Source organism: Chrysemys picta, chromosome 3 (assembly GCF_011386835.1).
Source record: "Chrysemys picta bellii isolate R12L10 chromosome 3, ASM1138683v2, whole genome shotgun sequence".
NCBI classification, from domain to species: Eukaryota; Metazoa; Chordata; order Testudines; family Emydidae; genus Chrysemys; species Chrysemys picta.
This window is the reverse complement of record NC_088793.1, coordinates 86,966,857-86,991,695: the sequence shown is the minus strand read 5'-3', so window position 1 is coordinate 86,991,695 and position 24,839 is coordinate 86,966,857. Positions and strand designations below refer to the sequence as shown.

General features: G+C 41.9%; 1 long non-coding RNA gene across 1 annotated transcript in view; it reads left to right on the top strand.

Annotated features, from left to right (window-relative positions):
- Positions 1–22,986, top strand: part of LOC135982041 (uncharacterized) — a 50,859-nt gene extending 27,873 nt beyond the window's left edge. The window contains exon 4 of the long non-coding RNA XR_010599241.1: positions 21,000–22,986. This is a non-coding gene — a long non-coding RNA (uncharacterized LOC135982041). The remainder of the gene's footprint in view (positions 1–20,999) is intronic.
- The last annotated feature ends 1,853 nt before the right edge of the window (positions 22,987–24,839 follow it).

The window sequence follows — 24,839 nt, the reverse complement described above, 5'->3', positions numbered from 1 at the left end:
GAAAGGTTGTGGATGTGTAGAGGGGGGGAAAGAGAAAAATCGACAGCGAATAATGTTGCATCTGCTGGCAGAGAAGCCATGAAAAGAGGAGCAGGACAGGGAAAGAAATTCTAGTATAAATATAAATTTCTCATGTACAGTATGCTGTGGATATGACACCCCTTACAGCAGCCTAGTCTTTTACAGATGTTCTAGCTATAATACCTAAGGCATAATCCTACGTAATATACCAGCTGCAGCTGGGGTGGAGGAGACAAAGGCGGTTCTAAGCCAGAATAGCTCATAGCAGAAGGTAGAGCAGTCCTAGCGCTGCTCTAACTGGTACTGGCTAGCATGGTCCCCTAGGGAAGGTATTCTGCCAGACAGGGATCAGAGGTGCATATTGCACGTTAGCCCCACCTGCCTGAATCCAGGGATCAGTGAAGCACATGCCTTGGCCCTGCCCATCCCCAGTCAGCCCTGGCATACACCCTGCTCCAGAGGGGGCTAGAATGGCTGACATGAAGCCAGCTACACCAGATTTATGCCAGCACCGGATTCCTCCTGCTGGGGGAATCCTCAGTTTCTGCTTTAGAGCAAATTTGTGGTACTTCAGGATATGGCCAGGATGAAGTGCGTCCCTTAGGTAGAAAAACATGATTTCAAATAACTGAATCTCCCATAAAAATGTATTTAAAATGCAACTGTTAACTCATATTTGGCCCCACATTTTGCAAAACTGAAGAATAATCGAAAGGTTTTGTTAGGTTTTTTTAATACCATTACTGTGTAATGTTTGCAACACAAATATTGTAGCATGAAGACCCTTACAAAGAAACTCTCCATAAAAAAGTGATACTGGCTTTCACTATCCACGCTGAGAGCAAAGCATAGAGCATAAGCAGAGAAAAATAAATTTGAGTTTTAAAATAGCTCAGATTTAATCATCAAAGGTGTTGCTGATAACATAGGCCAGGAAATGTGTGTTTCAAATATAATTTTTCTAAATTGAAAGCAACTCTTTAATTTACGGAGAAAAAAGGGTCACAAACTCAAACTAGTTGTGCAAAGCCAATATACAATAAGAGATTTGCAAAACATCACACCCTTGTGACTCACCTATACCTAATTTCACGAGCACTTACATAACACTACGGCAGCTCTGCTATAGGAACAGTGACGTGTAAATTGAATCTTTTTGGTAGTTTCCATCCAAATTCACCTCATTCTCATTTGGCAAGATCACATCAGCAAGGAGTCCTTTGGCTTGTAGTCATGTCCTCATCACCCCCACAGTGTTAAAAAAGCGTGCATCAATCCTGACCCATTTCCCATCACTGCTGTAAAAATACATGTTAAATTAAAATACTCTTTTTATCATCTAATTATTTTTATATTTCTATCGCTGTAGAGTCCAGGGCCCCCAATTGGACTGATGGTTTTGGCGCTCATCGTGCTTTGTGGTGTTCAAGTAAATGAAGAAATGGCCCTTCCTTTGGAGATTTTGCAAATTTAAGATCTATCTGCATTTCTGACAGGCCTATCACTGTATTATGTACACACTAAGTATAAAATTAAGGGTCACATTATATCTATCTGGCAATTGACTCATCTAACTAACACTCTATACCACTAGGTGAGCTTGCAACATACTATAGAGTGGAATATCACTTCCTGAGTTACACTTTGTAATCTATAGCATAGCCAGCATTAATCATAGAGTCATAGGACTGGAAGGGACCTTGAGAGATCATCTAGTCCAGTCCCCTGCACTCATGGGAGGACTAAGTATTATCGCTAGACCACTTCCACTTCTGGACTCCAACATCCTAAATCAAATCCCTTTATTTCTCTGGTAACCAATGAATTTTTAGAACATTTTCAAACAAAATAAAATTGTTGCTGAACATGCTAGCAGTGCAGAGGCTCACTCTAGGATGCACTCAACTATTCTCCCCACCCTTCCATTTCTGCAAAGACACAGAGGGAGACTAATTAGCATTTGAACAGTCAGATCAGGATATGTCATGTAAAATGAGTATTGAGGCAGCTATTATAAATGCAGAATTGGATGTTGTATCCAAATAGGAAAATGGAACTCTGAGCCAGGATTTATCTATATTGTTCTCAAAAGCTGGGAGTTGGCAGGAAAGGAAGGGGGAATTTACCTGCTTGTTTTCAGGGCACGTCTGCATTTTCTGATTCCATCTGGTTTGAAAGCAGAAGTGGTGACAGGGCTGATTCAACTACATCTTCATACCTAGAACTTCCCTTAGAGATGACATCTAACATAAAACAGATGTCTTTGTTTTAGTGGTATTTTTGGCTTCAGTGTGAAGAGGAATCACTGACAGATTAGAAATAAAGAAACATAGTTGCTGTTATTATTGGCCTACTCTTGCAAACACTTAGACATGCGAGAAACATTACTTTGTGAATAATCCTGTACTCTTACTAGGACTTCTCCACCTCTATCTTCTATGATTGTATATATCTTTGATATTTTATGTTTCAGAGCTTGTTCTCATGGAATTCCCAGCCCACTACTCTGGACTCAGGGGGCTTGGATAAGGTTCAAGGTGTCTATATGCAATTTATAGTGCTTATCCAACTCAAACCTCCACACCTGCTGAGATTCACCCATCATTACCCCTGATGGTGATGGTCCAGGAAGTAAACTGCAACGTAAACACACCAGCGGCAATACCATCTTGATTTATTCAAAGGAGAAGCCTGTTATCATTCTTAGAAACCAGAACTGTTCCTGATATTTTTAGGTCACAAACTCCACAACCCTAATTCCCTAACCTTAGGGAGCCATTGCCAGCAACACCACCCCAGATGACATCAGAGGAAGGCCTCTTTCTGCAAAGCTTCCAACCTTTCCTTGCCCCTTTTTTTACCCTTCCACCATTATGGCAGAAATATTTATTATCACACTTTACTCTGATAGTGGTACCGATATTATTCTTACCTCTCTCCTATGGAGGTCCTGGTAAAGGTGGTGAACATCACAGTCTATCAATGGAAAAACTATGACCTATCTAAAAATTATATTTCTTCAGTGGGTGACAGGTTGGGGAAGAAACCGACCAGTTGGAAACAGAAACACAGCAGTCAATGTTCAAGGGGCATGGCTGATTATTATGCTATGAAGATTAATTTGGTGGCCCTAATCTGGTCCCTAAAAGATTCCCTAGTAGTCCACCTTAAAAATGTCCAGATATTTTAGCTTTTTCTGTTTGGGGGTGCTGGTAGATGGTGGAGTGGGAGGTAGGCATGATTCAATACTGGAACAGGGGTTATTCAAGTGCACTGACAGTTGTTAGAGAGGTTTGTTTACAGCCCCTTTCTATGCTTTGCTTGTATCCAGTCCATACTATTTGCAGCCTTCACTTGCAAAAGTACACAATTCTACCTTAAAACACATACAAAAGCAGTGTGAGCCTTTAGAACCTCCCAGCTTTGATTGTAACATATTCTGCCAGACTGTGCAACTTATTGAATCCCTATTTTAGCTGATTTTGCTAGTACAGACTAGGATGTGAAATTTCTCAGAGCTGAGCTGGAGCTCCAAGCTATTGTGATCATTCTTGCATACCCCTGAGAGCTACAGCTACACAAAAGAGTGAGCCGTTGTGGCAGAAAATAAAACCACGAGTAAAGTCACAGGCACTGAAGAACAACACACAAAATATTTACAAGGGACAGTTCCTTCTCTGAGTATAATAGTAGTATCAAGGAAAAAAGAGATGAAGATGAGGGACTGAATATAACAACAAGGTTTAAGACCATCTTTTGCAATAAGCTATAAATATGGACAGATCCTTGCAGATTGACCCTTCTAGCTGAAACAAATTTAGCATTGCTCTTACTGATCCCATCATGGGAACGCCCCCTTTGGCTCACATGACAGACCTGTTGCTTATGGACCATAGTGGCCTTGGGCTAAGCCGCGGCTGTGGTTTTCGTGGGATGAGCAAATTCATCAGTGATATAAATGGATGGTGTGACTTATTGTTGGGTATAGGTTGTATGGGAACCTAGGTAAATGATACTCCATAGGATAGTAGTTTAACATGCACTGATCTAGCATTCAGTGAACACACAAGATGAACCAAACTGAGAGCTGGTGAGAGTCAGAGCAATTTCAGTGATGTCAATGGGAGTTGTGCCCCCTTCTGCCAGGGTTGGCTTGGAGATTGTGAGCTTTGAGGATGGTGTGGGCATAAGTTAAAACAGTGTGTAGAAGCTGTTTTATCTTTAACCATCCTGTACAACCAACCCTCTGCTGCACCCAGTCTAAACTACACCCTCAGCTGCAATGGCACCCAAGGGTCCATCTAGCAGCCAGGGGATGCCAGAGAACAGTGAGATCCAGGCATGTTTTTTACAGTGGGGACTGGGCAGGTATAGATAGGGCTGGTTATGCCATCTTTATACACCCACATGCACACCCTGGGGGAATCCCCTCTGTCGATTTTGTGCTGATTGAGTGATGCAAAGGGGTCATAGCAGGGCTCAACAATGAGCCCACACCTAACACTAAATCAGTGTATGTTATACTACTTTGTTATTCTCATGCTTTTCTGACCAAATTACACCTGGCTTATAACTTTACAGCCCTGTTTATGTTCACCAATGAATTTGACCTTGAGACTTCCAAGGCAGTTGCTCCCTCTTACGCCAAGCCAGCTTTTGCTTAGTTTGGGTTAGTGAGTCCAGGTAAGACACATGGGACTTACACTCATGATTAAACCTGATTTAACATTTGGCCACCCATTGCAGGCACAAAGATTTTTGGAAGAGGCTGGAATGTGCCCAATGCACACCATTGCCAAACTGCCAGATCTGAGAGAAATGTCATTTGTAGAGTGATTTTTATTTCCCCCTTCAGATCAAAAGGACAGCAGCCAAACAATATGCTGTTTGTCTCAGAAACATTATAATAGAGGAAAGAGGAGGGTACCCACCAGGGGCGCTGGAACAGGGGGAGCCAGGGGGCTCCCATCACTTTTAAAAGTGGGAGTCTATGTCTTCCCACTTTTTACCAGCTGTAAGGGCGAGCAACAGGAAGAAAGAGCGGAGAGGAGTGAGTGGAGGGTGGGGCCTTAGGGGGGGAAAAGGAAGTGCACAAGTGGGGCTTTGGGGAAAGAGGCAGTGTGAGGGCAGGAGGTCTTGGGAGACGGGGCAGCGCGGGGCTGAGGCCTCGGGGGAAGTGGCAAAGCGGAGGAGGAGACTGGGCAGGTATATGAGACTAACAAATTTATTTTGAGCATAAGCTTTTGAAGTAGCACTTCATCGGATCCGATAACACAGCTGCTACTCTGAAACCTGTCATTTTGTGACTATTACTCCTTTCACAGGACTGAAAAAAATCTACATGCCACCTTTGTCCCTCCACACCCCAGGTTCCAAGGGGATAACAGCTGATGGGTCTCCATAACTGTGGATCCACTTAGCCCTTCTCCTCTGGAGGCTGAACACCCTGTCCTGCCTTATAGTCCCTGAAAACAACCATTCCTTAGGAATCCCAATGGAGCAGGAAGGGGATATGCACCTGTGTGTAGGATCCCTAAATCCTTACATACCTACACTGTGCATCAAAACTGCATTGGTTTCACCATGTCTGGGGTCGTTTATGCCCACAGGGGTTGGTGTAGGGGTTGTCTCTAAATGCACTAACTACTGTGGCCTTCTGGGGATTGTTGATATCTGTATGCATTTAGTTTGTGGGACATCTTTGGATTTCTTCAACCATAAAGCAGGTCTACGCCTTTTAACCCAGTCCACATAATAAACATTCATGAGTAGATCTTTTCTCCGAAATAAAGGTCCCCAGATAGCGGATGTTGACATTGGAATGACTTCCCAGTCAGACCTTGTTCCTGTCTTCATTAGTCTCTTGGGCCCTGGGCATGAGCACATTCAGAAAATGAAGGGGTTCAAAGGCATTTTACTCTGCATTTTGTCCAGCAACTGACCACAACTTTTCTTGGTTAGAGTATTGAAATATAGTTATTTTAGATCTGCTGATACTCCTGTTAAAATAAAGGTAGGCACAGGGTACTTTGAAAATCCGTAGCACCAAAAAGCCGTTCAGATTGTTAGACTGAGATGTGTAGTATTTTGAAGGAAGCTTTGTCCATGACTAAAAATAAATTGAGGTTTCTTTCCTATCTGAACTTCCTGCAGATCTCTTAGGAACACAAAGGTCCTAAATAAGCTATTTTCTTTGAAGGAAACATTTGAGGTCATTAGAAATTTGCCTGCTGGAAAGACCTGAGATCCAGATGTTTTCATGGTAAACTTGTATAGACCATCTGGTTTCCTATTTTCCCCTCATTTACTAAACATGTGGAACTACTAGAAAGTTAGTGCCACAGTATTAGATGCAAGAATTATTTAATTAAGCATGACTGGTGGTCATGCTGTTTACTTTGGGCAGGGACAAAAGTAAATGAAGTTTATGTATTAAATGAAAACTTGCTTTAAGGCATGGCCCTTAATTAAAAACGTGAAAATTAAAAAATCTCTTTCAGGCAGGTAGCCAGGTTGTTCCTGTCTCGTACATATTTTCTGGACAAACAGCCTTGTTCCTGCTCCGGTGAGAGGATCTGTGTTTGCTTCTCTGACCTGTGTAGTGGAGGAATGCTGGTGTTCTGTCAGTATCTCCAGGATTAGAACAGCTCCCACAGCCCAGGTTTTTGTTGCTATTGCTGTTTCTGGTTTCCTAAAAGAACAGCACTTCTGTCACATCTCTCTTGGATGTACACCCATTTTGCAATTTCAGTCTCAAAGATTTGTCAAATGGATTTATTTCCTGTAACATCTCTACTTTCGCCAACATCTATCAGACCTAAGCCTTTAATAGGCTAGTGGATAGCATTTTTTCTGGAAATGTTAAAGTTGCTCCCTTAATTTGTATATTTATTGTACTACAACATACTGGACATGAAGAACACATACAAAAATTATTACAGACATCATTGCCTGACACCTAGTTTTGTTGACAGGTACTGTCTGTTCAGTGTCTAACACAATGGGTCTCTGCTCCTTTGGTTCAGGTTCCTAGCTACTATTGTAATAGATATGATAATCATAAATAAGATAAATTTTTCAGAGTACTCTCTGTAGTGGTCCCTCGTGCTCCAGTGGGGAGGGAGGCTGCTCTGCCTCGTTGTAAGAGGTGGTAGTCTTCGGACTCGGGCCGCACTGGCGGGGCCAAGCCATACGCAGTCTATGGTTCTGGGCCCGTCTAACAGAAGCAAACACACATCAATAGTCTGGGACTCCTATCCCCACCCTTTGGTGGGGCAATGCCCAACATAGTCCTTAGCCTGCAGCACCTCAGCTGGGGCTGACACCAATTAACAATCTGGGTCCCTAGCCCCTGGGGTGGGGCCAGACTCGTAGCAGTCTGTAGCCTAAGCCTCCGGGCCAAGGCAGACAGCAAACATACCCAGTCAATAGCTCTAGCCCTTGGGACGGGGCAGAGCAGGGAGCAGGCTTTACCTAAGCTTGGGGCTCCGGCAGCCAGCAAACATACCCAGTCTTGGGGTTCAGCTCAGGGTGAGTGCCCACACAGTCTAGGGGCTCCCATAGGGGTTGAGCACCTGGCAGGTAGTCTAGAGTGCTGGCATGGACATTCAAGGCCTGGGGGGGGGAATCGGCCACAGCTGCAACACACCGACCTGGAAGCAGTCAGATCTGTAGCCAGACAGTCGTTGGCTGCCCCTGGACTACTTCCTACCTCTCCGGGGTTTGGTACCTCTGGTATCCACTGGTCCTCAGGGTCCTCTGGGTATATGGCCGACAATAGTCCCGGCAACTCCTTGTCTGGGTCCATCTCCTCTGGGGGCAGGATGCGGCAGAGCACAGATTCAGCTCCCAGGTGCCACAGCAGGGCAGAGGTGTCCGTCTCCTCCACTGGCTCCCACCCAACTGAGCTGCAGAGCCTTCCCTTTATACTTCCTACCCGCCTGGTACTTCCAGCGAGAGGGATGGGGTAGGTTTGGCTCCGCCCACCAAGAGGACTGTAATGGTCCCTCACTTTCCAGTCCAGAGGGAGCCACTCTGCTTCACTACACTCTCTTAGAGGAAGAAGCTTTATATCTAAGTTGTAAGTGGCTTATATTTGAATGCACCTGTCCCAGCTTGGTGGAACCTACCTGACATACAAGGCTGGAGTAGTACAGATAGACCCAATGGATTCCAGTAGGCCTTGCCTCATTATTATAAGATTGGGAGGGGAAAATATTGGGTACTATGGATGAAAATAGGTATATCGAAAAGAAGACACAGGAAAAGTAAGAAACAAAGAAGGAAAGCAATGGGAAAGGGTACAGAATTGAGTCATCCTGCCATGGAAGGAATATCCTATGAGAAATTGTTTACTGGGGGAGGCCATTTTATCAATCATAATAGTGAGCTCCCTCTCAGCTAGAGAACCTCTTCAATGTTAAGAAATATTTGGAGTTTGGTTTATATGTTGATAAATGTGCTGAGTAAAAGGTTGTAGATGATTTGATTAAATATTTTAGTTTTAGCCTTAGAGGACAGTGGTGGTGTAGAAGGAGTGATACCAAAGTCTGAAGCACTATTTGTTTTCTACACAATGCTGCTACTAATGACCATTTTACTGGCAAGGTTAGTAAGCTTGATGGGACATGTAAGAGGAAAAAGGTTACTCTGAGATATCTCTATGAAAACTTAATAGTTTTTATAGTTTGTCACAATAGTGCATTTGGAATAGGGCATGATCAAAGGATGTGCATAAATTGTTCAGAAGTTTAGAGAGAGGGAATTAAGAATGTGCTATAAAATAACCTGCATCTTTTGGAAAGTAATTCAAAGCTAAAAAGACAGCACTAGTAAATTGAACAAAGCTCACAGACAATATATATAAAAAAGAACAAAATAAATTGTCTGTAAACGTTTGAAGATAAAGAAAGTGCTGAGCAGAGATGTGGTCATGTGTTAGATTATTTGGTCTCGACATATCACTCCCCATGCTACTCTTGAGGATTTCAGAGTATTTGTTTCTTCTGTGGAAGAATGATGATTTTCACCAGAAGTCTCTTTTTCGCAGGAATAACAGTAACAAGCGCACTTGTCATAATTCCAGTTAATTTCTTCTCCTTTAGTACATTCCTCCAATACCATTAAATAAACCTACTGTATCTTCTTGAATATTAGTTCAATGAAATTCAACACCGCATCCATCATTTTCCAGTGCCATCCCTAGTGCTAAATCATGAACAGATTTCCAACTTTTCATGTCAGCAGTGCTAGTTCTATTTTGGGTGGGGTTGTTAGCATACAGAGTTTTCAAATCCCTTTAGTTGGAAAAGCCACAGTGGTAAGCAAAAGGCTATAAAAGAATCCAGGGCTGGACCTTCTTCGGCTTTCTATCTGGCAGTAGCTTTCATGGCATAAAGCATCTGTCTTCTGTAATCGAAAAGCATTGGAGAATTGAATCCCATTGCCACTTAGGGATTCTGAAGCCATAGAATTGTGAAATTTTCCATTCTGCATGCTGTTGCTATCACATCCCTGGTCTAGAAATTGGCCCTGAGTTTCCAAGCAATGAGGGCCTTGTTTATAAAATTCCAGATTAAATGAGGGAAGAAGGAGGAACCAGAGGGAAAAGAAAATAAGAAACATACAAATGTGAAGACAGGGGAAAAAAGCCAAATACTATATCAGATGCGCCACTTAGAAAACAGCAGTAGGCAGAATTAAAAAAATGTAATATGAAAATATTTTATAGATGAAATGTTGAGACTCAAAGAAGAATTTAAATGGATAAGAAAACTGAGGTCTGAAATAGCAAAGAAAATAGATGACATATTTCCAGAGACTCTTCTGCCTGTCTCCTTCTGAATTTATAGGGCCAAATTCTGTTCTTGGTTACACTACTAGTGTATATCAGTAGTAGTTCCACTGAATTCAGTAGGGTTAGGTTGTAGTACATTTGGTGTGAGAGCAGAATCAGCCCCCTCTTTTGATGCTACTTATGGGTCCTACCAAGTACTGCAAATGGTAGATGCCTGGTTCTTGGAATCATCCCTAAAGTGAGCAAAATCACTTCACAGTTCTACTCAGAAGCAAATGGAGGAACCCATACAAAAGAAAAAAATATCTGCAGCTTTTAATTTCAGTGAACTGAAATGCTTTACAAGTGAATGTCAAATTCAAATGATCTAAGCCCCAAAATCATTAAGAGAATACATGTGTAGACTTAAGTGTCAAATACGTACTTTTATCATGATTGTGTGTGCAAGTTGGCTGACTGTGTGTACAAATGGGAACTCAGATGGTTACGTGCACTTAATCACACTAGCTTCCCAGGCATATTAGAGATACAGTTGCTCACACAAATCTTCATGCAACCCTGAGTTTCTCAGGGTTTGTGGAGAAATTGGAGAGGGTCCAAAGAAGAGCAACAAGAATGATTAAAGGTCTTGAGAACATGACCTATGAAGGAAGGCTGAAAGAATTGGGTTTGTTTAGTTTGGAAAAGAGAAGACTGAGAGGGGACATGATAGCAGTTTTCAGGTATCTAAAAGGGTGTCATAAGGAGGAGGGAGAGAACTTGTTCACCTTAGCCTCTAAGGATAGAACCAGAAACAATGGGTTTAAACTGCAGCAAGGGAGGTCTAGGTTGGACATTAGGAAAAAGTTCCTAACTGTCAGGGTGGTTAAACACTGGAACAAATTGTCTAGGGAGGTTGTGGAATCTCCGTCTCTGGAGATATTTAAGAGTAGGTTAGATAAATGTCTATCAGGGATGGTCTAGACAGTATTTGGTCCTGCCATGCGGGCAGGGGACTGGACTCGATGACCTCTCGAGGTCCCTTCCAGTCCTAGAATCTATGAATCTATGAATCTATGAAAATCTGGCCCAATACGGAAATAGATTAGTGAAGTGTTCACTGCTGTTATTTATCATCCAAAGCCACTAAATCCATGGTAAATAATATGCAAACATTTAATTCAGAAACATAACTTCTTGAGAAACTCAGCTGGAATTAGATATTGCTACAAGCCCCAAATCCAGTTCTGATCAATTCAACAGGTTTGTGAATTCTCAACAAATTTAGGCTTTTTGAGCTAACCTCAATCTCCATGGGATTTGGGGAGGAATTTACAGCTTCATCATAAACATGTGCACCATAGCTGTTTCATATGGCTTCAACCTGAAACCAAGGAAAACTTGGCCATTTCATCCAAGCATTGCTTTTGAGTTCTTGGTTTTGACTGGAACTTAAAATTACAAAATGAATCCATATAACGTCAAATGAAAGAATTATCAAACCTCCCTAAGCTATATACTGAGGCTATGTCTACACTTGCACATATACTCAGGTACTGGATCGTGTTCATGCTCCACATATCTATTCCTAAAATCCACATATGCTGTGCAGGACATGGGTATAACACTGCGTACATGCATATACCCACATCCACACTGCTGCTGTAGGTACACAACGGTAGTGCTACCATTTCAGGGCAGTATCCCGGGGTTCTGTGCATCACCAGGAGCCACTCTAGGAACTGTTTTGCTGTGTTTTGTTGGTACTGTCCCCTGCCTTCACACATTTGCTGGTAGCAGTTCCTGATCACACTACCTCTCTCTATTATTCACTGCCAAACTAGGTGGAAGACATGAGCAATTGGATTATGATCTGGTTCCACACCTACTCCTTGTTGTGGTACAAATAGTTATGGGGTGGGGAAGGCACTTGGTGAGATGCTGGATGGAATTTGGGCAGCATTTTCTGATGTGTCAAAGACAGCTGACCTGGAGGTTCAATGACAATTCATTCAGCTCACACTGTAAAGACACGGTGAATGCCGCTATTGTCATGGTATACCCTTTGGTTGACCATCACTTCTGGTGCAGAAGAACAAGCACAATGTGGTGGGATCTCATTGTTTTGCAAATCTGGGATGACTAGCAGTAGCTTCAGAACTTCCAAATGAAGAAACAGACTTGCTTTGAGCTGTGGTACAAGCTTTCACCCACCCTCCAGCACCACAACATTCAATTCAGGGAAGCCATACTGGTTCAGAAGTTGGTTACTATTGCCCTCTTGAACCTGGCTTCTACCAGGCAGCCATAGGTCTGTTGCAACCATTTTGAGGTTGGAAAGTCCAGTATCAGGGTTATGCAGGTTTGTAAGGCAATTAACACTGTGATCTATCCAGGGGTGGATGCCATAAGAAAAGTTCCAGAAATAATAGATGGATTTCAGAGGATGGAGTTTTCAAACTGTGCTGGGGCTATTGATGGCACTCATATCCCAATACTTTACCCATCACAAGGGACAACTGAGTATGTGAATTGAAAAGGTTACTATTCAATCATTCTGCAAGGCATGCTGGAAAAGTTCATGATGCCAGGGTGCTGAGGAGATCAGGCTTGTACTTGAAGGGAAAGAAGGAACTTTAGTCCCCATAAATAATATGGTTCTGTACAGTGTGTCTCTGCCAACTGTTATTTTGCAGGACCCCAAATACCCACTCCTGCCTTTGGTCATGAAACTGTATCGAGACATCAATGACTGTGGAAAAAGAGAATTCAGTTACAAGCTAAGAAGCTGCAGAATGGTCATGGAGTGTGCAGTTTGTAGTCGGAAAGCTTGCTGGCACTGTCTGCATATCTGTCTGGATGCCAGTGTGGCTAACACCATTTGTAGAATTGTCTCCTGCAGCACACTGCATAGCAATTGTGAGGGTAAAGGCGAGTGTTTTCACCTGAATGAACTCAGGATATCTGGTTTATAAACTCTGTACAGGCAGGTAGATCTCACATGTTTACACTGCTCCTGGTTCCCAGAAGACAAGGGAAATCAGGGATGCCATATGTGCACACATCTTGGCACAGCAGGGAGGCAGAGGATGACATCTACCTGTACCGAAGGACACATTCACCTCTTATAAAGCTGCTGGAAATGCACAGAAGGGAATATTTGGTACATACTTGTGGGGCTACACAGCTTTGTGAGGGTTTTGTGCCCATTAGCTGGAGGTCATTAGCCATTCATTCCTGTGACAATGCACACATTGAAGACAATTATAACAGGGTACCTCCACTGGGTTATCACCTTGGGGCTGGGTTTCTGCTGTCGAGGGTGACAGCCAAGTTGTTATGCAGTCTTTGTGCAATGTTTTTGTCTATACTATTCATACTTCTTTAGAAACCTCTCTTATCAGGAGTACTTAAACTTTTTTAACAATCTTATGACTGACTGGAGGGTGGGGTTGAGCAGGTATTGCAGCCATTATGGGGTTTGTGCAATTAATGACTGTTCCAGAGCACTAATCCCTGGTCTGTCTGAAACTGCTTAAATTTTCAGGGAGAGGCAAGGTTGTTTCTCTACAGGGTATTGGCAGATGCTGTCATTGCCACTCCTCTTTCTTTGTTATTGTTCATAGAATCATAGAAATGTAAGAAAGGAGGCAAATAGAAGGGTATCCCAAGGATCTGTACTGGGGCCTGTACTGTTCACATATTCATAAATGATCTGGGAAAAGGGGTAAACAGTGAGGTGGCAATGTTTGCATCTGATACAAAATTACTCACGATAATTAAGTTCAAAGCTGACCACAAAGGGATCTCACAAAACTGGGTGACTGCGCAACAAACAGCAGATGAAATTCCATGTTAATAAATGCGAAGTAATGCACGTTGGAAAACATAATCCCATCTATTCATACAAACTGATGGGGTCTAAATTAGCTGTTACCACTCAAGAAAGAGATCTTGGAGTCATTGTGGATAGTTTTTCTGAAAACATCCATTCAATGAGCAGCTGCAGTCAAAAAAGCTAACAGAAAGTTAGGAACCATTAGGAAAGGGATAAATAATAAGACAGAAAATACCATAATGCTACTATATAAATCCATGGTACACCCACACCTACTAAAATCAAGATTATCACATCTACTGCTTCAACCCTATCCACTAGGTCAGTAGGGTTAGTCACTAGTTCTTTGGTTTCAATTTTAAACATGTTTAGTAAAACCATTCAGAAACTGATCAATCCCTTGTCTGTGTTACAGACATCTGCTGCGCTGAGAAATAGTGTTTTTTAAAACACATAACATATATACTAGACTTTCTCCCTCCCTTCCATGTGTCTGTGGGACTTAAGATATTTCTGAACCTTCAGGGTAAAACTCAAAAGTAGTTGCACTTTGATGGTGACACCAGATTTTTACACACCATTCCATTACTTGAGGTATGAATTTGTGGCCCATTCAAGAATAAAAAAAATACCTTCAGTTCATTGCTAGGAAAGTGAACCAACACGCAGTTAAACAAAGCATAACATTTATTAAAAGTATGATTCTTATTTATACTAAGGCCCCTTTACAACACAGTGGCAAGTTAACAGGTCCTTTGTGTATATGAGAATATGGCCCAGTAAGTCTGAGAATTATACATAAACCTGTTTTCAGACAGTGGTTCATTAGTAGACTGTCCAAAGCCTGCAGCTGGGATTCAATCCAGCTCCCATTAGTCAATGGAAAGACATGCCCATTTACTTCCAAAGGGAGTGTACAGTAACTCCTCACTTAAAGCCGTCCTGGTTAACGATGTTTCTTTGTTACGTTGCTGATCAATTAGAGAACATGCTCATTTAAAGTTGTGCAATGCTCCCTTATAACGTTGTTTGGCAGCTGCCTGCTTTGTCCACTGCTTGCAGGAAGAGCAGCCTGTTGGAGCTAGCTGGTGGGGGCTAGGGTGACCAGATGTCCCGATTTTATAGGGACAGTCCCGATTTTGGGGTCTTTTTCTTATATAGGCTCCTATTACCCCCCACTCCCTGTCCCCATTTTTCACATTTGTTGTCTGGTTACTCTAGTGGGGGCTTGGAACCAGGGTGGACCGGCAGCCCCCTTATCAGCTCCTTGCTCCCTTAAGTTCCCTATGCGGCAGCCGCCCAGCAGGCTATCAATTGCCAGCAATTCAGCTGTCCCTCCCCCCACTGCCATGTACTGCTCCTGCCCTCTGCCTTGGAGCTACTCCCGAGAGCCTCCTACTTGCTGTGCGGGGGGAGGGGGGGAGAGAGGGGGACTAATGTCAGGGTGTCCCCCTCTCCCCTGCTCCTGCCCCATGCTTACCCCTTCTCCATAGAGCAGGGTGGGGGACAGGACAGGGCTCAGGATGGAGGGAGCTTGCTGGCAGCAGCTGCTGTCTCAACTTGCTGATCTACTTAAAAAGACAATGTACTTAGAGTGGGGTAAGCGTACTTAAAGGGGAAATGCGCATCTCTCTCACACATACAGGGTGTGTGTCTCTATCTCCGTCTGCCATGATGTCTCCCCTCTCTCCATTCATGCTGCCTTGTAGAGTGTGAGGCTACATTAACAACAATGTGTTAACCCTTGAGGGCTCAGCCGAGTGGGAAATATCCCACCCTCTTTCACCCTCTGACTTCACCACCTCAACCAAGCTTCACAATCATCATTGCTGTGTACAGTATTAAATTGTTTGTTTAAAACTTATACTGTGTGTGTGTGTGTGTATATATATATATATATAGTCTTTTGTCTGGTGAAAAAAATTTTCCTGGAACCTAACCCCCCCCCCATTTACATCAATTCTTATGAGGAAATTGGATTCGCTTAACATTGTTTCACTTAAAGTCGCATTTTTCAGGATCATAACTACAACATTAAGTGAGGAGTTACTGTATCAGGTGTGCCTTACTTTGGCACTTAGGCATGGAAAACAGACATTTATGTGTGTAAGTGCCCATTTGAGTGTCCAGTGAAGGATTGGGATGTCCTATTAAGACATATTGAAAACTGTGCTTAAGAGAGCACTAGAGAAAATTACTCTTTCAAAACTGATGTTCATTTTCTTTTATTCTTACAGCCTACAGTTTAGAATTAGAAGCTAGTTAGTTTTTCCAGACAGGAGCATCCATAACATTTACAAGTCTCACTTCTTATTATTGTTATGATTTATTTTCTATTTCAGGAATCTTTTAAAAATGTAAATTATGGGATTTTTTATTACAGTTAAAACCCAAACATATCATAAATAAGGGTTGCAGCAGTTAGCATCTTGAAAGGGATATCGTCAAGGCAGATAAATTTTTAGGCTTATTGATATGATATGAGCTCTGTTTTGGACTAGAAGCACCTAGCATTTTCCTTAGTCTACCTTGGCCATCACTTCACCCTGTTGTGTAAGTCTTTTCCATTTTTGTGAATACACAGTAAATAGAAATGTACAGGAATCCCATTAGCTGCACACTTAGAATTATGTATTGTTATTGTATGTTTAAATCTGCTACCTTCCATATTTCACAGGCATTTCATGAAGGTTGATTAGTTCATGTTTTGTAGCACTTAGAAGATGCAGAGTGCTATGAAAGTGTAAGCAGTAAGAGTAAGTGCTCACAAGAACAGAACAGACAAGGCCCGGTAGGGGAAAAACAGTACATTCATATAAATGCATGAGACTGCAGAGAGAACGAGCACCCTAGAATTATTTATGTAGTGTTTCCCAGCTATATTTGTCAGCTCTGTTCTTTGGCAATGCACATTTTGGGGAGAAAAGCTAGCAGTTATGGGTTCAGGAGGACAGTATAAATGAATGTAGTAGTCACACTTACAGTCACTCTTATAGTATGTCACACTGATGGGGTGACATAAGTAACATTTTAGGCTTACCATACTTGACAGTGTCCTTTTATAATCATGGGGTACATTATTAGAAAGGTTACACCAGGTCTGAACCACCCAAGGAGTCTCCCTATCTTGGGGGAATTCCAAGGGAGTCAGTTAATCTGGCTTCATGACACCACCAGAGCAGTGCAAAGATGCCATAGTGAGGCAGAGGACCTGGCCTTTAGACTTTAAATATCTGAGGTGTTGAACCACTAATTACTGCAAATCATATTTCACTATCCAAAATGTTTTAGTAGCATTTCCTTAAAATGCCCCCATATCAACGATTGTCAAAGTAAGTTTCACCAGCTTCAAAGCAAAACAAAGCAATATACCCTGAAGATACAATTAAGGGGGCCTCCTGGCTCAAGATTCAAACTCAGTCACCAACCTCAATTTCCTTTCTTTAAATTTAAACAACAAAAATCTTCAAAGTGTGAATCTCTTGGGTACTGTCATATTATGTCACCAAATAATTCATTAAAGAATGCTAGCTCTACTGTTGTTGTTTGAAGTGTCAATGATTTTCTTGCCTTAAACTCCTGCTACTCCTGAGGAAGGAGTTTGAATACTTACTTACTCTCTCTCTCTCTTTAAATAAATCCAATCCTAAATAATAAAGTAGTAATAAGATAATAATATCTCATTCCAAAGGATCCCAGAGCACTCTAACAGTACACAGACAAACACATCAGGGCAAATTCTGCTCCCTGCCTGTGTGGAATTAATTGCACTCACTGCAACAATTTATTTCCTAATATTCAGTGTGATATTTCCTTTTTCAGGCTATGTGCATCTAATTCAGCCTTCAATTAAATCAATGGAAAGATTCCCATTGACTTGGCATTTTGGTCTCTGCCATTCTCTGCCTGTGGCACACAATGTAGCCTCCTAGGGCTGAAATGCTTTGTTCTAACTAAAGTTTTATATAGGGTTTTGGGATGAAAATTAGTGGCCAGTGATATACGCCTCTACCCCGATATAACGCTGTCCTCGGGAGCCAAAAAATCTTACTGTGTTATAGGTGAAACTGCATTATATCGAACTTGCTTTGATCCTCCGGAGGGCACAGCCCTCTCCCCCCGCAGCGCTGCTTTACTGCATTATATCTGAATTTGTGTTATATCGGGTCGCGTTATATCGGGGTAGAGGTGTACCAGAGGTCAAATAATATGTACTGGTGATCCCTTCTGGCCTTACACTTTATGAAACTCTAACTTCAATGTCTCCTTTTACATCCCTGACTGGAGCCTTTTGACCATCCTGATGATTTCCCCTTTCCTTCTGACTAGCCCTCAAGTACTTACAAGACATCACATCTCTTTTTTGTGTGTGAGCATCAAAGGAGAGAGCCAAGACTTTATTCCTTCCTCCACGTATGCTGTCCATGTTCATCAAGCACTTCCAGCAAGCAGAGTTCTCTAAGCCACTAGACATGACCTTATGTCTTACTAGGCTATAACTTCCCCAATGGAAAGCTATTTATTGTAACATCTCTTTTGTCATTTATTTGAGACATCCAGGTTTAATTTTGCTACCATAACCTGTTTACATGCACCTCTACCCTGATATAACTCTGTCCTCGGGAGCCAAAAAATCTTACTGCGTTATAGGTGAAACCACGTTATATCGAACTTGCTTTGATCCGCCGGAGCACGCAGCCCCGCCCTTCCGGATATATACCACGTTATATCCGAATTCGTGTTATATCGAGTTGCCTTATATCAGGGTAGAGGTGTACTTAACATTTTATTATACCCCTAAAAGTTTATATTATCACATATATAATTTAACAACTCCAACTCTTTTTTAATTTATTAGCTGTTAACTTGCTAGGCAACTATGATACCATCCTCTGGGTTTGTGAGGGTCGTTCTTTCGTACCTCAGTATTGCCCATGCCCAAAGGCACCACCTTGCAAGTGGTTTAATTTTGGAGCAAGTGTGGGTCTTCCTTGTGATGACAGGAGTCTGCCTTGCACTTGGTTCTTCTACGGGTGTGGTGTTTTGAGAGTCAGTTCCAATATTTATCAGCCATTTGTCTGCCTCTGTTCCTTCTGTGATCTACTGTTAAGGTTACATGTACATTGGTTGAGCACCCATGTCCTGGCTCACACACATGTCCATGCATTAGCTAAGCCTGCCATCACAGTCCACACTATAGAGCCACATATGCACCATACCCTATGTAGCCATGTCTTTGCTGATACTGTAGTTACATAGTCTTTCATACTTGGATTTTGATTGCATATTCCATAGTACTGTTGGGTGAGGCTTACCGTACGCCCTCAAGGCTGAGACACTCAGGTTTCTTAATTCTAACTTTTATTTGAATGAAAAGCATGGCCTTGTGTATTATAATTACTATAAAGGCAATGAATGACAGATATGCAGAAAAAAAAATCTACCAATTACCTTCTTCTGAGGCATAAGTGGGTCATGATAGATTTCACCTACAAAGTTCCAATTATACCCTTACATTCCAGCATCTTCTGAATCACTACTTCCTTCCTTGATATGGTACTTTTTTTTACTTTGCTTTTCTTTTCTGCAAGTTTTGGCATAATGTTTTCTCTTGCCACAATTATTGCATTTGACCAAAATATGCAGCGCATTTTCCATTATCATGTTTTTCACTACAGTATCATTAGGTCATCCTTTGCATTTTGTTTGTCTACTCTGCTTTGTATTTGTGCATTTTGCTTTTGCACAAATGTTGGTATGTTTTCCCTTGTATTTTCACATGTTCTAGTACTGGTTGGCGAATTATCTCTGTGTCTGTTCCACTGATGCTCTGCATTTGGATGTGAGCTTGTTCACTATTTTTTATGTCTATAGCTCTTGGTAGAGTAAGCGTGGGATCTCTGCGCATTCCCATTCAAGCTTCCTGCATATTTTGTCCCTAATCTATCACAAATTAGTTAATCTTTTAAGACTGGACAATTGCATGAGTCAGCCATTTTGTGCAGTTTAGCGAAGTACTCATCTATTGTGTCAGCAGTGGGATACTGGTGTTAGAAGAGGCAACATTAATGGTTTCATAATAATTGTTTAATTTCTACAAATATTCACAATATAATATGTTGAGAGTTTCTTGCGTCTTTGTTACAGGGAATGTTACTGTCCCAAATGAAGAATGAATATATTCGTTGGCTGAATTACAAGTCTGCTCCCATTTCCAGTATTCTTGTCCCACGGGTTGCCAGCCATCATTAAATTTACTATCAGTAAAAACATAAAAAATGGCTCTGAGTGAAAGACATTAAAAATGTTTGTGAGTAAATATAGCAAGATAATTTGAAAAAATATTCTTACTTTAGTGTGAACTTTTAGGCTATATTACAACTTTTCATATTAGGTCTAGATTTATACTTTTTTTTAAATGGTGGATTTAAAAAAAGAAAAATGGATTCCTGGATTTCCCAGGGCAGCCTGTGTTCTCTGTGTCTATGTTTTAGGTCCACTCTTACAAACACTTAAACACATATTTAACTTTAATCACACAAATAGTCCCATTCACACCAAAGTGCTTACAGTTAAGCATACGAGTAAGTGCTTGCAGGACTGAGGCCTTTGATCTTTGGAGAAAGAGCTATCTCATTTTGTGTCTTCTTTAGTGTTCAATACAATTAGAATATAAATATTAGCATGGATGACCATAACTAAATATACTTTGAAATCAGAAAGATGAGGATTTATACTGGAAACCCAAAATCTTCACAACAACAACAGCAGAGGAAATATTTTTCTTTTGTTTTACATATGTATTGGTGAGTGTGTATTTCATAGAATAGAATCATAGAATATCAGAGTTGGAAGGGACCAACTCTCACAACTTGCTCTCAAATTTCTCACAACTTGCTCTCAAACAGTCTATGCACTATGTACTGTCCAAACTTACTCCCCTTCCCCCACCCTTTGTTACCTCAAGGGGAGTAAGGTAAGGCTTCAGAGAGAAAATACTCGAGAAATGGTAGGGGGAAAGATAGAAAAGGAAAGCCCCTTTTCTCAGAAGAGCTGACTTGGCTCCCTTCCGTGTCTGTCACCGGTGGATTTAGCTTACAATAAGGGTATCCCTCCCTCCCTGTGTGATGTAATAAAAATGAAGAAAAGACAAGGTAATATGGTGCAAACAAAGGTAAGTGTATTAAGGGTAAAGGTACAGAAAACTGGGAAAAATGGGGGGGAGGGGGAAAGAAAACAAACTTAACCATACAGTGATTCAGTGACTGGTTTTAGGAGCTTGAAGCTCAGACCCACAAAACCTCCCTTGGCATTCAGAAAAACAATAAATGAAACCCCAATACAGTAACCTTTCCTACGATTTAGGCTCAGTGGACACAACATACAGGTGCAAAGCCCAGGACCTTCTACTCTCTGGCTGATTTAGAGCCTTCGAGGAGGACTATTGGGGAGTTCCGACGACTGTTGGATTTCGTCGCAGGCGGGCAGACCCTCTGGGATGATGGACACCAGGAAAGCAGGACCCTCCATAGGTAAAGTGGATTCGGTTCACTGTGGCGGGGATAGTGATGACAGACCTCTCCTTCCTCAACCTCGCTGCGGGATAGAAGGTACTCTTCTCTCTAGCTCTGGAGTGTTAGGAAGACCGGACCGTGCATGCCCTGCCACTGGAATGGACAGCCCTGTGCAGGCTCTGAGCAAGATCTTATATAATCTCTAAGGCGGGAAAAGCTGGTTCAGTCCGGTTTGAGCCAGAAGACTCCATTGTCTAAGTTGTAAACAAGTTTGCTTACTAAGTTGGAGTCCCAGGGTCATAGTTCATATACTCCATATTAAATTCTATTGAAGCCATTGATTTACTTAACATTACTTCAAAAATACATTATTAAAATACCTAATTGAACATATTGAACAACACCAACATTTTTTTTATACCTAACACCTTCCAGGGGTTTAGTTACAGGAACACAGAAATTTTGCACTAAGATAAGAAAGATCAATTCAAACACTTTTTCCCCCTGGCTAGGCTGCTCCTAGGGGGTTCTCCATCCGAAATGCTCCACCCATACCCTAGTTCTTCTCTCTAGGGAGCCATTCCTACTACCCTTGAATCCAGCTGGGGTAATCATCCACCTGATTCAGTGAGTCAGCAGAATGCAGTTAACATTCCCAGCAAAAATCAACTCCTGCTAAACTGAGGGCTGGAGGCTGGCTGAAAGGACTGGGGGTGGGTTGAGGGAGATGGAAGCTTTTCTGACCCCAAATCAAGTCTCTCTGGAAACTGAAGAAGAATCTATTAGAGAGGGAGACTGGATACAAAGTAGGGGGAAAAAGAAGAAGCATATGATGATGATGATGATGATATTGGCAAAAAAGCAAAGCTGCAGAAGGAAATAAATCAAAATGTTATAACTGTAACATTCCCTAGCCAAAGAAATAAGATTAGGTGATGTTAACCCTGTGAAAGTAGCTGACTGGATTACAAAAAGCATAAGGGATATAGGACGAGCCAGGAGGTTGCGAGATGGGGGATCTTTTTAGTTGAATGTAAAAACAAAGAACAGACTGCTAAACTGCTAAAAACTAAAACACTAGGGAAAGTTAAAATAAGTTGCCATCTACCAAAGTGTTTGACTGAACAAAGGGGGTAATATATGGCGTGTCATTAGAACTGACCAATGATGAGATAACATAAAGCATAGAAGATAAAGTGTTAGTAAGGCTTGGACCTGGTCTACACTATAGAATTAGGTCAATGTAAAACAGCTTACATCGACCTAATCATGTTAATATCTACACTACAATGTCCCTCCCACCGACATAATTCGCCTGCTATGTTGACTTAATTACTCTACCTCTGCAAGAAGTGTAGCGCTTAAGTCAACGTAATTAGGTCAATGTAGTGGCAGTGTAGACACTGTGTTGCTTACATGAACTTAACTGGCCTCCAGGACGTGTCTCATAATGCACACCGTGACCACTCTGCTCACCATTTTAAACTCCGCTGCCTTGCAGCCAGGTACATAAGTAAACACCCCTCCCCTTTTAAAACCCCAGGAAGTTTTGAACTTGCTCTTCCTGTTTGCTTAGTGTGGCGAGCTCACATAGCAACTGCCCAGTTGAGCATGCCAGCTCCACGCAGCGAACACACTCCCACCGGGAGTACATGGGAGGTGATGGATCTCCTGAGTCTGTGGGGAGAGTAGGCTGTGCAGGCACAGCTCTGCTTCAGCTGTAGGAATTTTGATATCTACTGCCAGAATGCTCAGGGCATGGAGGAAAAGGGCTTGCAAAAATCAAAGAGCTTGTAAAAATCAGGCATATAGAAGGCAAGGGAGGTAAATAGTCACCCTGGTGCCATTTCTACAAGCAGGGGGTTGGGGTCAGGATGGTGGTATATGTATGGGGAGCTGGTGGGGGGCGCATTCAGGGTGGGAGCTGTGGGGGAAGGTGGGGCCTGGGGCCAAGGTGGTGGTATATGGGGGAGCTGTTGGGGGGAGCATTCAGGATGGGGGTCAGAATATTTAGCCTCGGGCTGTAGAAAAAGAGGGCATGTTTTAGGGAAGAATGAAAAGAAACAGAATTAAAACTTTCCCTGGACAAGTGAAAACAGATACCACTGGCATTCACTTTTGCATATAGATGTAAACTGCACAGGGTTAAATTACTGATGAAGAGCAGGAAATTAGCACAATTTTTGTAGGCCTACTGTTGATTATTCATTAAAGAAAATAGATTTACTTCTCTTGAGGAAGGTTTCTGTGTTAAAACAAAATCCAGTTTTTAAGACATCTTTACTTTAGTAAACATATTACGTTAAACAACTTGCAGCATGTACAGCATTATTAAAAGTGAGTCAGTGTCATGTGGACAGATCATGTATTTCCATTACATTACACATATTCAAAATTGGAATGAGCTTTTGTAATCTGGACAATATGACTTGGATCTCTACCATCACAGAGGCACAGTGGTATCTGTTGGACTCTCACCTCTGTCAAAGGAAGCACGAGGGGGTGGGGTGGTTTGAGGTCTCAAAAGCAATCAGGTTTCAGAAAAAAACTGGATCAGTGCCTCCAATTCCTAAAATCTGTCTTTCCACTGCACCTATAGTTATTTTTGCTCTGATATGCTCTTTTGAATGTATTGCCTCAATTCTGTACTGGAATGGTACTATACTACTAAATGTATTTCCAACGGAACTTATAGGCACTAGTAGCTGCAGAGAAATCATAAGCAAAGGGATCAAATCCTTTCCTCTTTGCACAGGGGCACAAGTCATGATATAAGGAGAAATCACTGGGGGAGGTAGTGGGAGAGAAATACAAGGGAGTTCTCTATACATCTCATACTACAGCGTGTTGCATGTGAGTTACAACACTCTACAACAAATCAATAGATAAAGATGTAAATAATCTCCATGTGAAACAAATTCAAATATTTGAGGTTTGTTTTAATTCTGGCTGAAATCTTCTCCAATCACACAAAGCTTAATTAAAAAAGAAACAGCATCCCAGGACCTCTCCCTACACTCTTCCTCTCCTCTACCCCCCACATTTCATGTATCTTCCAGGGTCACAGCAGTACCCAAGGCACTTCACCCTCTGGGAGATTAAACAATCTCACAGGCACACAGTTGCGAGAGCCCCATCAGTGTATGTGCTTGTGAATTCCCTCTTCCCTCCCCTTTAAAGATACTTTCCCTTGCATGTATGAAGTTTACCTCAGCATTATACAGGTATGTTTGCATGGGTATGGAATAAAAACCTACTTGTGGAAACTGAAATTATCTTTATTATTTACCATCACATGGTGACTGTTGCTAACATCACAGACAATAGCAATAGGCACATGTGCATTGTTATAGTCAGACACACACACACACACAGCAATCATTACAAGGTTCATAGCACAGTGCAAACAAACAATGCCAGGCTCATCACACTACACCAACACACATTACTGTGGCTCACTGTTAAAATGCTCCTTCAAGGCCTCCCTTGGCCAAATAGTCCCTCACTGAGTTCCTCTTATAGCCTTATGTAATGCACAGCACCATATTGAAGAGCAGTGCAGAATCCATGCTTTCTGACAGACATGTCTGGCTCATAGTTTACCAGGGCAGTTGAAAAGCAGCTTGAAACCTAGTAGGATGCCCATGAAATGATGGGATTGAGAAACCTGCATCTGAGGGCTCTGAGTTAC